The sequence below is a fragment of the Mauremys mutica genome, chromosome 3, assembly GCF_020497125.1.
Source record: "Mauremys mutica isolate MM-2020 ecotype Southern chromosome 3, ASM2049712v1, whole genome shotgun sequence".
Lineage (NCBI taxonomy): Eukaryota > Metazoa > Chordata > Testudines > Geoemydidae > Mauremys > Mauremys mutica.
This window is the reverse complement of record NC_059074.1, coordinates 170,609,952-170,622,202: the sequence shown is the minus strand read 5'-3', so window position 1 is coordinate 170,622,202 and position 12,251 is coordinate 170,609,952.

Sequence of the window (12,251 nt, the reverse complement as noted above, 5' to 3'; positions counted from 1 at the left end):
GAAACATTTCTTTGTAAGAATACAATGGGAATGGTGAAAATAATTGTGGAGGACATCTAAGAGTGCAAGAACAATATTTTAAACTGAATAGACCAGAAAGGGTGCATTCCTGCCTGGGGATATACAGCCCTGCTCAGGGCTTGCTCACATCCTGCTTGCTAGCCCCCGTCCTTCCTTTGCAGTGGCCACGCGGTGGTGTAACTGACACATGGGATTATGCCAACATTTCCAAAAGTATTCACTAATTTAGGGATCCTCTGTGTTTGGGCGTGTAAACTGGGATACCAAGACATTCCAATGGGCCTATAAAGTCAGACTCTGCAGGGCTGAATGACCTGCATGGGATGTTCTGCAGTCTAGTGTACTTAGCCAGGGCCTTACATTCAGGTGACGTAAACTCTAATCTTGCTCCTAACATTCAAACCATGTGGCCGCCTAACTCCGAGCCTCAGTTTCCCCATCTTTAAAATATGAATAATACCAGTATAGTATTTGCCTGCAGATGTCGCAAGATCTGGTTAAATAGTGTTTGAAAAGACCTATTAAATACAAAGTATTCATAGATTCCAAGGCCAGGAGGGACCATTGTGAGTATCTCGATCAGTGGTGGGCAACCATGCGGCCCATCAGGGTAATCCGCTGGTGAGCCACAAGACCGTTTGTTTACATTGACCGTCTGCAGGCACGGCCACCCACAGCTCCCAGTGGCGGCAGTTTGCCATTCCCGTCCAATGGGAGCTGCGGGAAGCAGTGCAGGCCACAGAGATATGCTAATGTAAGCAATCTGTCTCGTGGCCCATCAGCGGATTACCCAGATTACCCTGATGGGCTGCATGCGGCCTGCGGGCCGCAAGTTGCCGACCACTGATCTAGATTGACCTCCAGTATAACACAGGCCATAGAAATTCCCAACAATAATTCCCAGAGTATATCCTTTAGGAAAATATTGCTTTAAAGATGGAGTGATGGAGATGGAGAATCCATCACAACACTTGGTAAACAATTGGTTATTCTCACACTAAAATGTATGCCTCATTTCTAGTCTGAATTTGTCTAAATTCCAGCCATTGGATCGCGTTATATCTTCCCATGCTGGATTGAAAAGCCCGTTATTAAATATTTATTCCCCAAGCAGGTACTCAGACTGTAATCAAGTCACCCCTTAACCTTCTCTTTGTTAAGCTAAATTGATTGAGGTCTTTGAGGCTGGTTTTCTAATCCTTTAATCATTCTTGTGGCACTTTGCTGAACCCTCTCCCTTTTGTCAACATTCATGAATTATGGGCACACAGTATTTCAGCAGTGATTACACCAGTGCGAAATATAGAGGTAAATATAGAGATCAAATAACCACTCTACTCCTATTAAATATTCCCCTTTTTATGCATCCCAGGATCACATTAGCTCATTTGGCCACAGAGTCACACTGGGAGTTATACTGGAGGTCAATCTAGATCAGTGGTGGGCAACTTACGGCCCGCAGGCCGCATGCAGCCCGTCAGGGTAATCCGGGTAATCCACTGGTGGGCCACGAGACAGATTGTGATTTAAAAATATTTACAATGAAGATAGCAAGCCGGATCCTTCTCTTGGAACGATTCCAGTTCTCTGTACACAGATATTGTTCTAACTCCAGGCATTTTTATATTGTGCTTGGAACTTGTCTGTCATTTCCCTTCCATCCTTTTTTCTCTTGTTTTTTTCAAGCGATGATAAACTTATAAAATGCATTTTTTAAAAAATTCTGTACTTGCTATAAGTAAAATTACTTCCATAGTATTAAGCACATTTATTCTTCCAAATGGTTCTGAATTCAAATATACTGGCTATGAATAATTTCTGAGGCCCATGTAATATTTATGGAAGAAATCTGAAACCCCATATCATGTTTGCAAAAGCAAATCACAGAAAGCAGAGATTACTTAGCCACTGAACCATAATAGGCTAATATTTCTGTTTGCAGATTGTGTGTCACCAAGCACAGGCCTGGCACAAAAGCCAGTGGCAGCAACACTCAGTTGGCCAGGCTGCCACTGTTGGGCGCTCATTTATTATGGTGACGGGGGCCATACAAGTACCTTAGATAAGCCTGCCTGATGCTGAGCTTGAGGGCAAGGGTGGCTGATGGAGCCTGGGGCAACCTGATGGCATGGTAAGACTATTAGCACCCAAATGTAAGTGTTACACTGTACTAGAGTAGGTATAGCGCTGTAATGCGTATGCAGTGATCTACACTTCCAGGAGCCCCACACATTCACCCAGCCAGCCACAATGCCATCTGAGAGTAACATGAGTCAGAAGCCGATTATATGGAGTTAAAATAACTTAAATACATGCTTGTTGCACTATTCCTAAAAGGAGTTTCAATTACAAAATTTCACCCAAGTCAATGGAATGTTAGATGATGATCATTGCAAAGGCATCAGGCCTTGCACACCACTTAAGACCTGTGGAGGGGTGTGCAGAGACGACTGCAGGCAGAGACAGAGGTAGGCGCCACACAGGTTGTGAATAGACTAGCAAAGGGAGAATTTGGGGACAGGCTGCAGGAGGGGTGCAGAAGACCTAAGATTACATTGATTCAGTGGCACAAAATCCCCACATTGGTGATGCCTACGAGACCCTATTCTGCTCCCTCACACAGTGGGTGTATTCCATCTTACTAGTGGGATGGGTATACTCTGATTACTCTGGCTTTGGATAGGAAGCAGTGAATTTCACTGAATAATACTGTTATTAAAGCAGATAAAACCTGCACTGAAAAAACAAAAACAAAACAAAACAAGAAAGCAGAAGAATGTCATCATGAAAGAACTCAACTAAAATGGGTATGGTTTGGAATCAGAAGGTTGGTGCATCAGATAGATGTAAAGTGTTGTGGTAGAAGAGAAACTGAAGAGATGCAGGAGGAGGAGAACATACCACTCCCACAAGGTTGATTTAAAGCTAAGGGCAATGAAGAGAAAAACAGGACATGAGAATCGGGGGTTGTGAGATGTCAGACATGACCAGTGACAGGAAAAGAGGGAGAGGATTGCTGACATGAGCCTGAATGACAAATAAAACTGACACTACCTGACAAGGGGAGTGAATGAAGGCTTTTTCATCCAGAGTCTTATTGACATCATGATTACTAGTGGGGGAAAAATCCCTCCTCAGTATTTATAAGCAGTTTTGACAAGCTGAAATAATCCTCTCCTGCTGAGAAAAGAGCAATAAAATGGCCTTTTCTTCCTCTGGAAAAGGAAGCCACAATCCCAGTCTCTGACCTACACGAGTAAAAGGCTTTCAGACATAGTGTCACCAGGGGGTATATATGGGTGGGAATGTGACTCTTCTCCTCTCTTGCACTGGCTAGCAAACCACTGTGAGGGGTAGGGAAGCGGAAGGGTGGGTCAGTGGTTATAATGCTAGCCAGAGAGCCAGATTCAATTCCCTACCCTCCCTTCCTGTGTGACCATGGACAAGTCACTTAGGCCTGGTCTACACTAGGACTTTAAATCGAATTTAGCAGCGTTAATTCGAACTAACCGCTCAACCGTCCACACCAGGAAGCCATTTAATTCGAACTAGAGGGCTCTTTAGTTCGAATTCGGTACTCCACCCCGACAGGTGGAGTAACGCTAAATTCGACATGGCTAGCTCGAATTAGGCTAGGTGTGGATGCAAATCGAACTTAGTAGCTCCGGGAGCTATCCCATAGTGCACCACTCTGTTGACGCTCTGGACAGCAGTCCGAGCTTGGATTCTCTGACCAGCCACACAGGAAATGACCCGGGAAAATTTGAATTCCTTTTCCTGTCTGGGCACTTTGAATCTGACGTCCTGGCTGGACATCGAGGCGAGCTCCGCAGCACCTGCAACGATGCAGAGCTCTCCAGCAGAGGAGTCCGGCCAATCCAAGAATAGAAAGAGGTCCCCAGCATGGACAGACCGGGAAGTCCTGGATCTGATCGGTGTGTGGGGCGAGGAGTCTGTGCTGTCGGAGCTGTGCTCCAACAAGTGGAATGCAAAGACCTTCGAGAAGGTCTCCAAAGCAATGATAGAGAAAGGATACAGCCGGGATGCAATGCAGTGCCGCGTGAAAATCAAGGACCTGAGACAAGGCTACCAAAAAGTCAGAGCGGTAAACGGACGCTCCGGAGCCCAGCCCCAGACATGCCGCTTCTACGAGGCACTGCATGCCATTCTAGGTGGGTCTGCCACCACTGCCCCACCAGTGACCGTGGACTCAGTGGATGGCATAGTGAACCTGGACAGTTCCTCCTTGATGTTCGCCGATGGGGAAGATGAGGAAGGGTCTGTGGAGGACGGCGCAGGCGACAGCGAACACAATACCGCTTTCCCTGACAGCCAGGATCTCTTCATCACCCTCACAGAGATCCCCTACCAACCCTCCCCGGCCGTTAACCCGGACTCTGAATCAGGGGAAGGATCAGGCGGTAAGTGCTATAAACATGTAAACATTTATTTTTTATAAAACAGGTATAAAAAAATAGAAATACTATATATAAAATTTTCAATGAAAAACTATATGAAAAGTAGGTCCACACATATAGGGATTGAACAATAATCCTCCAGGGACAATTCAACAAAGGTCTCATAGAGGTCCTCGAAAAGCCTCCGCAGGAGGTTCCTGGGGAGAGGTGCCTTGTTGGGTGCTCCGTGGAAGCACACTCTTCCACGCCAGGACATCCTTATGTACATGGGAATCATCGCCTCCACAAGCATGGCCGCATATGGTCCTGGTCTCTGCAGGGCTTCCCTTAGCATCCGCTCTTTGTGACTCCAAGGGACCCGCCTCAGGGTGATCTCGTTCATGAAATGCTGCATCTAATTAGGGCAATTAGTGTATTGTTACTGTTGTGAATGGTTGACTTTTACTTTGCATAACAATGACCCTCGCTTAACAGCCACGTGTTGTAGGCCACATAGGAAAAGCATACATTGATCTTTCCCGTGCACTGGCGGGAGTGGCTGGAAAAGGGTCAGAGTATATGATTTCCAGATTGCCTTTAGCGGGAGGGCACAGCTATCCATTAACTGATAAGCAGAATGTACTGTAAGGCTTACCAGGACTGTCTGCTAGACGGATTCAGCTGTCTCTCCCCACTTGTCCGCTCTCCTGTGCAATGCCGCAGCCAATGAGAGCGTATTCCGAAATCTCGAACTTGTCCTGAGATCTCGTGAGACTTGTTGCCCTGTATGGTCTTGTTCAGAGAAACTGACTAGACTGTGTTCACTGTTCGCAAACATGTATCTGTTCAAGGAAATCACTTACTTTTCCCATCACACAGCTTCTGCTCTTTCCCGGACTGCCCCGGCATCCCCCTCGCAGAGGCTGGCGCAGATTAGGCGGCGAAAGAAAAAGACTAGGGACGAGATGTTCGCGGAACTGATGGCCTGCTCCAGAGCCGAGGCGGCAGAGCAGAGACAGTGGAGGGAGACCCTATGTCAACAGCATCGCACACACATCGAACGGGAGGATAGGTGGCGGCAGGAAGACCAGCAGGCGACTCAAACGCTGCTTGGGCTAATGAGGGAGCAAACGGACACGCTCCGGCGCCTTGTTGATGTTCTGCAGGACCGCAGGCAGGAGGAGAGAGCCCCCCTGCACTGTATCTGCAACCGCCCTCCCCCGCCAAGAAGTCCTGCCCCCCCCCACCCAAAAGTACAAGACGGAGGGGCGGTAGGGGCCGTGAGAACTGTCACTGCACCACTGCATAGCGCTAATGTACCACACACCTCTCACACTATAAATTTGTAGAAGTGCTTCCCTTACAGGCTCACCCAGTCCCAAATCCAAGTTTCATCCCCCCACTGTGTATTAGATTATTAAAAGCTGTTTGCTGTTATTCACTGTTTCGGTCACGTCTTTCGTGTCAGAGGATTTTTTTGTGTATGGGGGGGGGAGGGGATTTATAATTGCACGGTATAGCCTACATTACCAGGGTACAGACTTGCGGGCATGATCAACTGCAGGGCACACACACACTGCAGTCAGTAGGCACCAGGGTCACTCTGTGTGGTGTATGCTGCCCCGGGTCATTCTGTGATGTGTATGCTTGTCCAGGGTCCTAGCGCCTGCCACCCCCTTAATGTTAAGGCACGCTGCCCTTACCATGCACTTCCACCGTAGCAATGAGCCTCTCCGCTGCCCTGAGCCCCAACAAGAGCCCTCATCCACGGACAGATACTCACCCTTCCCCCACACCCCTCACCCCTTCCTACGCCCAAACCCGCAGCCCACTGCCATCATCCAAACCCCTATCCAAAGAAGGCACCACTCGCCCCTTCCTGCAAACCCACCCCTTCCTGCAAACCCTCCCCGTCATGCACAACCACTTGCAACCGTCCCCCACCCCAGAGACCTATGTAGGAGCAGGAGGATATCATTCCTCTATGGAACAAGCGGTTTGTACATCAGTGCACACCGTGCCCAGCACAGTATGCGTCCATGTTTCAACACCTGAACAGAAATGCAAAGTAAAACAAAGATTTATTAATAATGAGTGTTACAATTAATTTGCTTTAAAACGTGATTTGGAAGTGGGGGAAACTTGGAGAACGGGGTATGTAACCGCAGATCGAAATCGACACATACAGACACAGGCCCAGGGTCAGTTTCTCTTGAAAGCAAGTGGAGAGTCATAGGTTACCCTGTTCTCCGAGGAAACTTGCTTTCAAAGCCTCCCGGATACACAGCGCTTCCCGCTGGGATATTCTCTCGGCACGGGTGTCTGGCTGAGCGTAAACTGCAGCCAGGCGATTTGCCTCAACCTCCCATCCGGACAAAAAGGTCTCGCGCTTGCTCTCACAGAGATTGTGTAGCACACAGCAAGCAGCAATAACTACGGGGATATTCTTTTTGCTGATGTCCGAGCGAGTCAGTAAGCTCCGCCATCTCCCCTTGAGACGTCCGAAAGCACACTCCACCACCATTCTGCACTTGCTCAGCCGGTAGTTGAAGAGTTCCTTCTCTCTGTCCAAGGCGCCTGTATAGGGCTTCATGAGCCAGGGCATTAGCGGGTAGGCTGGGTCCCCGAGGATCACTGTAGGCATCTGCACATCCCCAACCGTTATTTTGTGGTCTGGGAAGAAAGTACCTGCCTGGAGGCGTTTAAACAGACCAGAGTTCCTGAACACACGCGCGTCATGAACCTTGCCCGCCCACCCAACGAAGATGTTGGTAAAACGTCCCCTATGGTCTACCAGTGCTTGCAGCACCATTGAAAAGTAGCCCTTTCGGTTAATGTACTCGCTGGCCTGGTGGGCTTGTGCCAGGATAGGGATGTGAGTCCCATCTATAGCCCCACCGCAGTTTGGGAATCCCATCGCGGCGAAGCCATCTATGATGTCCTGGACGTTTCCGAGAGTCACTACCTTTGAGAGAAGTTGCTCAACGATTGCGTGGGCTACTTGAATCACAGCAACCCCCACGGTAGATTTGCCCACGCCAAAGTGGTTTGCTACTGACCGGTAGCTGTCTGGCGTTGCAAGTTTCCAGAGGGCTATGGCCACTCGCTTCTGCACACTCAGGGCTGCTCGCATCCGGGTGTCCTGGCGCTTCAGGGCAGGGGACAGCAAGTCACAGAGTTCAAGGAAAGTGCCCTTACGCATCCTGAAGTTTCGCAGCCACTGTGATTCATCCCAGACCTGCAGCACTATGCGCTCCCACCCCTCCGTGCTTGTTTCCCGGGCCCAGAATCGCCGTTCCACACCATTAACTTGAACCCCGTGCCACCATGATCTCCACGGCGCGGCGTACCCTGCTTTGTGAGAGGTCTGCGCCACTCTGTGAATTCCTGTCCTCACCGCACTGCCGGAGCCTCCTCGCCCGATTTCTCAGCAGCTGACTGTGGAAGAGGTGGACGATAAGGTGCGAGGAGTTGACAACGGCCATAAGTGCAGCGATGATCGCAGCGGGCTCCATGCTCGCAGTGCTGTGGCGTACGCGCTGTAACTGACAAGAGAAGGGCGCGAACAGATTTCCCGCCGGAGCTTTCAGGGAGGGAGGGCGTGATTGATGGTTCAATGACAACAGTTACCCAAAAGCACCCTCGACACATTTTTCCCCCAGGAGGCATTGGGAGCTCTACCCAGCATTCCAATGGGCAGCGGGGACTGCGGGAACTGTGGGATAGCTTCCCACAGTGCACCGCTTCCAAAGTCGACGCCAGCCCCGTTACTGTGGACTCAGAAATTCGAATTAGTGTATTTACTGTGGATACACAAATTCGACTTCATAAGGTCGAATCCACAAATTCGACTTAAGTAGATTCGAAATAGTCTTGTAGTGTAGACAAGGCCTTAGTGTCAGTTTCCCACCTGTAAAATGTGGATAATCATATCTACCTACTGCCAGGGCAGTTGTGAAGCTAAATACATTAATGATTGTGAGGCCCCCCTATACTATAGTAATGGGGGGCCATACAGGTATCTTTGGTAGATAATATACATTGGACTCCTCCAGTGGCTTTAGCAGAAGACACTGCATGTGCTGTCCATCAGTGCCTGAGGCTATGTCTACACTAGAGAGCCTATAATGGCACAGCTGTACCAATACATGTAAAATCTCTCATGTATCTAAGCCAATGGGAGAGAGCTCTCCTGTCAACATAATTAACCCACATCCAATGTGCAGAAGAAGCTCGAGGGGAGAGGGGGAAGCGGAATATTCACACCCCTGAGCAACATAGGTTTTGCCAACATAAGTGGTAGCCTAGACATGGTCTCAGAGACATTCTGTCTTTCACAGGAAGAAAGATTCCAGAAGCTGACAGTGTGCAGAGTTCCTCCTCAGTTTCTCATAATGGACTGTTGCTTAGCCACAATAATAGCCTTCATAAATAGTCTTCATAATTCCAGATGTCAACATGTGGTTAATCCTTGTGCAGGCAGAGGGCCAGAAATGTCCATATGTGATTACCACACCAGGATGCCTAACCACAACTCCTTGCTGACTGCCCAGTAGACATAAAAATTCTTCATAGCCTTGATTTCCCTTCAGCGTTGATCACTCAGGTTTTTTCATATTAATGACAATATTTAAATGGCTGTTTTTGTTTAAAGCAGTAAAATGTACAGAACTAAATCTTACAATTGAATTTACATGCTGGCAGAGTAGGTCTTATGAACTAGAGCAATATCCTCAAGAGACTTTTTAATGAGAATTTAAAATTAGATTTTCTTTGTAATTTTCACTACGTTTCTACTTCTAATATAGTTTGTTTCTTAGTGACAATCCAGAGAGCCCTCTTCTTGCTAATTTAACACCTGTGATGTCTCACATGTGTTATTTAGAGCAGTGAAAAAAGATCAAACTTCACATGAAGATTTTTTCCAACCTTTCATTTTGGATGATTACATGTGCCTGAAATTTATGTTTTCAATGAAATTTCCCTATAATTTTTTTTTCTAACTTTAAAACTAATAAAAAGACTCGAAGAGTCTCCTGTGGTCAGTTTCATGATTGTGACAATATGGATGTAAATGACTATCATCCGTCACAAAAATGTTTTTCTTGTGAATTGTAGGGGAGCAGAGACGGTATTTGGTGACAAGCAGGTGTGGCACTCTGTACTTCGAAGCAGACCCTGGAAACCCACCCCCCCACATCCACCCTTGCCATATAATTATGATATATTTCATATAAAGCATGTCATGTAAGATATCATATGAAAAGTCATGATCTGCTGAAACCCATTGTTCTGTCCAAATATGTATATCATTCATTTGTATGAAGTTATGAGACTTCACTCTATGGTTGTTATTGAAATATGTTGTAAGTTTGAGAGTCTCTGCTGCTAGTTTCCCAGTGACAGCCTGGGTGGTGATCCACACTCAGGAAGGTGTTAAGCAACTATTAATCAGCAGAAGAGTTGTAATTAAGGGATTTTCAATGCTATAAGAGGGTGCTGCAAGCACCACACAATCAGGGATTGCTCAACTCTGTAACTCAGCAAAGCCCACCAGGACATGTCTGGGCTAGTGTTTTCCAGGCACATGGACTGAGGATATAAAATAGGGAACAGTGGTATCATGTTTTGGCCTTTCTCCTCCCCCACCTACTCTGGAAGCAACAAGAATGCTGAGAAGACAAAGACTTGAATTGAGGAGATTGGGCCCAGGCTTAAAGGGGAAGCCTGTGATTAAGAACTATAACATCTAATGGGGTGGGAAAACTGCTTGATCTGAATACTGCCTAGTCTAATAAGGTTTAAGATTTACACCGTGTGCTTACATTTCATTATCTTTGGTAACTATTTCTGACCTTTTTTGCCTACTACTTATAATCACTTAAAATCTATCTTTCTATAGTTAAAATATAAAACAGATTTATTTACCTAAAATAATGTTTGTTGGTTAAAGTGCTTGGGAAATCTCAGCTTAGTTTACAAAGGCTAATGTGTGTCCTCTTCATGTCGAGGGAGGGGTGGACTGGGTAATAAACTTACATGTGTCAGGCTTCTGACCAGTACAGTTTTGGGGTGCAAGACTGGAGGCTTGGGCGGGACTGGCTGGTGCCTTTCTCTGTGTGATTCATGAATGGCTCAGGGAGCATTCATGCAATATAGCTGGGTGTGGGGCTCAACATGATGGTGTACTGAGAGATAACAGCACCTGGAGGGGTTTGCTGCTTGTCACTAGCAAAGCATTGTTAGAGACAACCCAGACTGGAGTGTTTAGGGGGCACAGCAGTACCCCAGTTCCAGACTGTACCTCAGGGATCCCATCACAGCAAGAAAGAAGATAGAGAAGTTTATTATCCTATTGTTACTTCATCTTCTCCAAATTTCCTCTTCCTAAGCTGATCCAGTGACAAATCACACATATGGAGGCAGAGGTCAGACTACTAGTTCACATCTCTATTGTAAAGTGACTTGCCCACCCCACAGCTTCTTAAATCAGCAAGTGAGAATGGTGATAAAACAAATGCCAGCACTCCCACAGCTTTGCATTAAGGGCTTGATCCAAAGCCTACTGAAGCCTATGGGAGTCTTTTGGATAAAGCACCTCCCTCACTTATGTTGCAAAGGTAGCAAGTTCAAATCACCTAGAGCTCATTTTTAATTAGAAATTATTCTTATCTTATATGCTTTCAGTATCAAATGGATCTCCATTTAATTCTGAGCTCCAGGAAGTGGACCAAGTTAATTTTGTCTCATTTTTCTTTCCCATTGAAGTCCTTGCTGGGACTTAGGCATGTGCTTTAATGTTTTTGTGAATCAGTGCATTTAGAATTTCTAAGCTGCTCATCACTGCAGTATTTTGGTGCCAGGTATAAACTGTACCACAGCTATTCTTCAGGATAAAGATCTAGTTCTAATGTGGGCTGTTTTTTTCCAACTATCATAATCTTGCTATAGAACATTTCTAAATCCCTGTAAATATGCACAGTGATGGAGTGAACTACTCTTTCTCAAACTTTTTGGTTTTGATGCAAAATATTTTAAATCAGAGCCAGAATCCAGTCAGAGACACTTTCCCTTGTTCTTTTAATCTGAACTGGTGTATCTTGAAGTCAATGGGACTCCATGGGGTTCAGAGCTTCACCTGCATGCAGCACATTGCAGCATTGGACATTATTCTGCTTAGGGCTGACTTTGACCCTTCCAGTAGTAAGCAGTTACTCACACAAGAACCCCTCACAGTAGGGGTAAGACGTTCACAATCTGGCTTTTGATGTGGTTGAATTTACTGTACTGAAAGCATGGTAATGAAAACTTGAGTGATTCCAGAGAGATTTTTTCTTTCCTTTCCATTTATAAACAGTTTCCAAATGGTTTAATACAAGGAAATTGCTCTTGCCAGTAGCTGTCTTGCCTACCTTAATGGAGAATCTGTTTATGCTGAAATGCTTCTCTCTCTCTCTCTCTCTCTCTCTCTCTCTCTCTCTCCCTCTCCCCCATCCCCTTTTGGTGTTTTCTTTATCTGCAAAGAATCCTCTTTTCAATGAGAGATAATAAATGCTGCCAAAAGAGAAGCTAGCCTGGTCCATTCCCTTTTCACATGTCATATCCTTATTGCACTTTAAATTGGTAGATGAATCTTTTAGCACAGGGGTCGGCAACCTTTCAGAAGTGGTGTGCTGAGTCTTCATTTATTCACTTTAATTTAAGGTTTTGCGTGCCAGTAATACATTTTAATGTTTTTTAGAAGGTCTCTCTTGATAAGTCTATATATTATATAACTAAATGATTGTATTGTAAAATAAACAAGGTTTTCAAAATGTTTAAGAAGCTTCATTT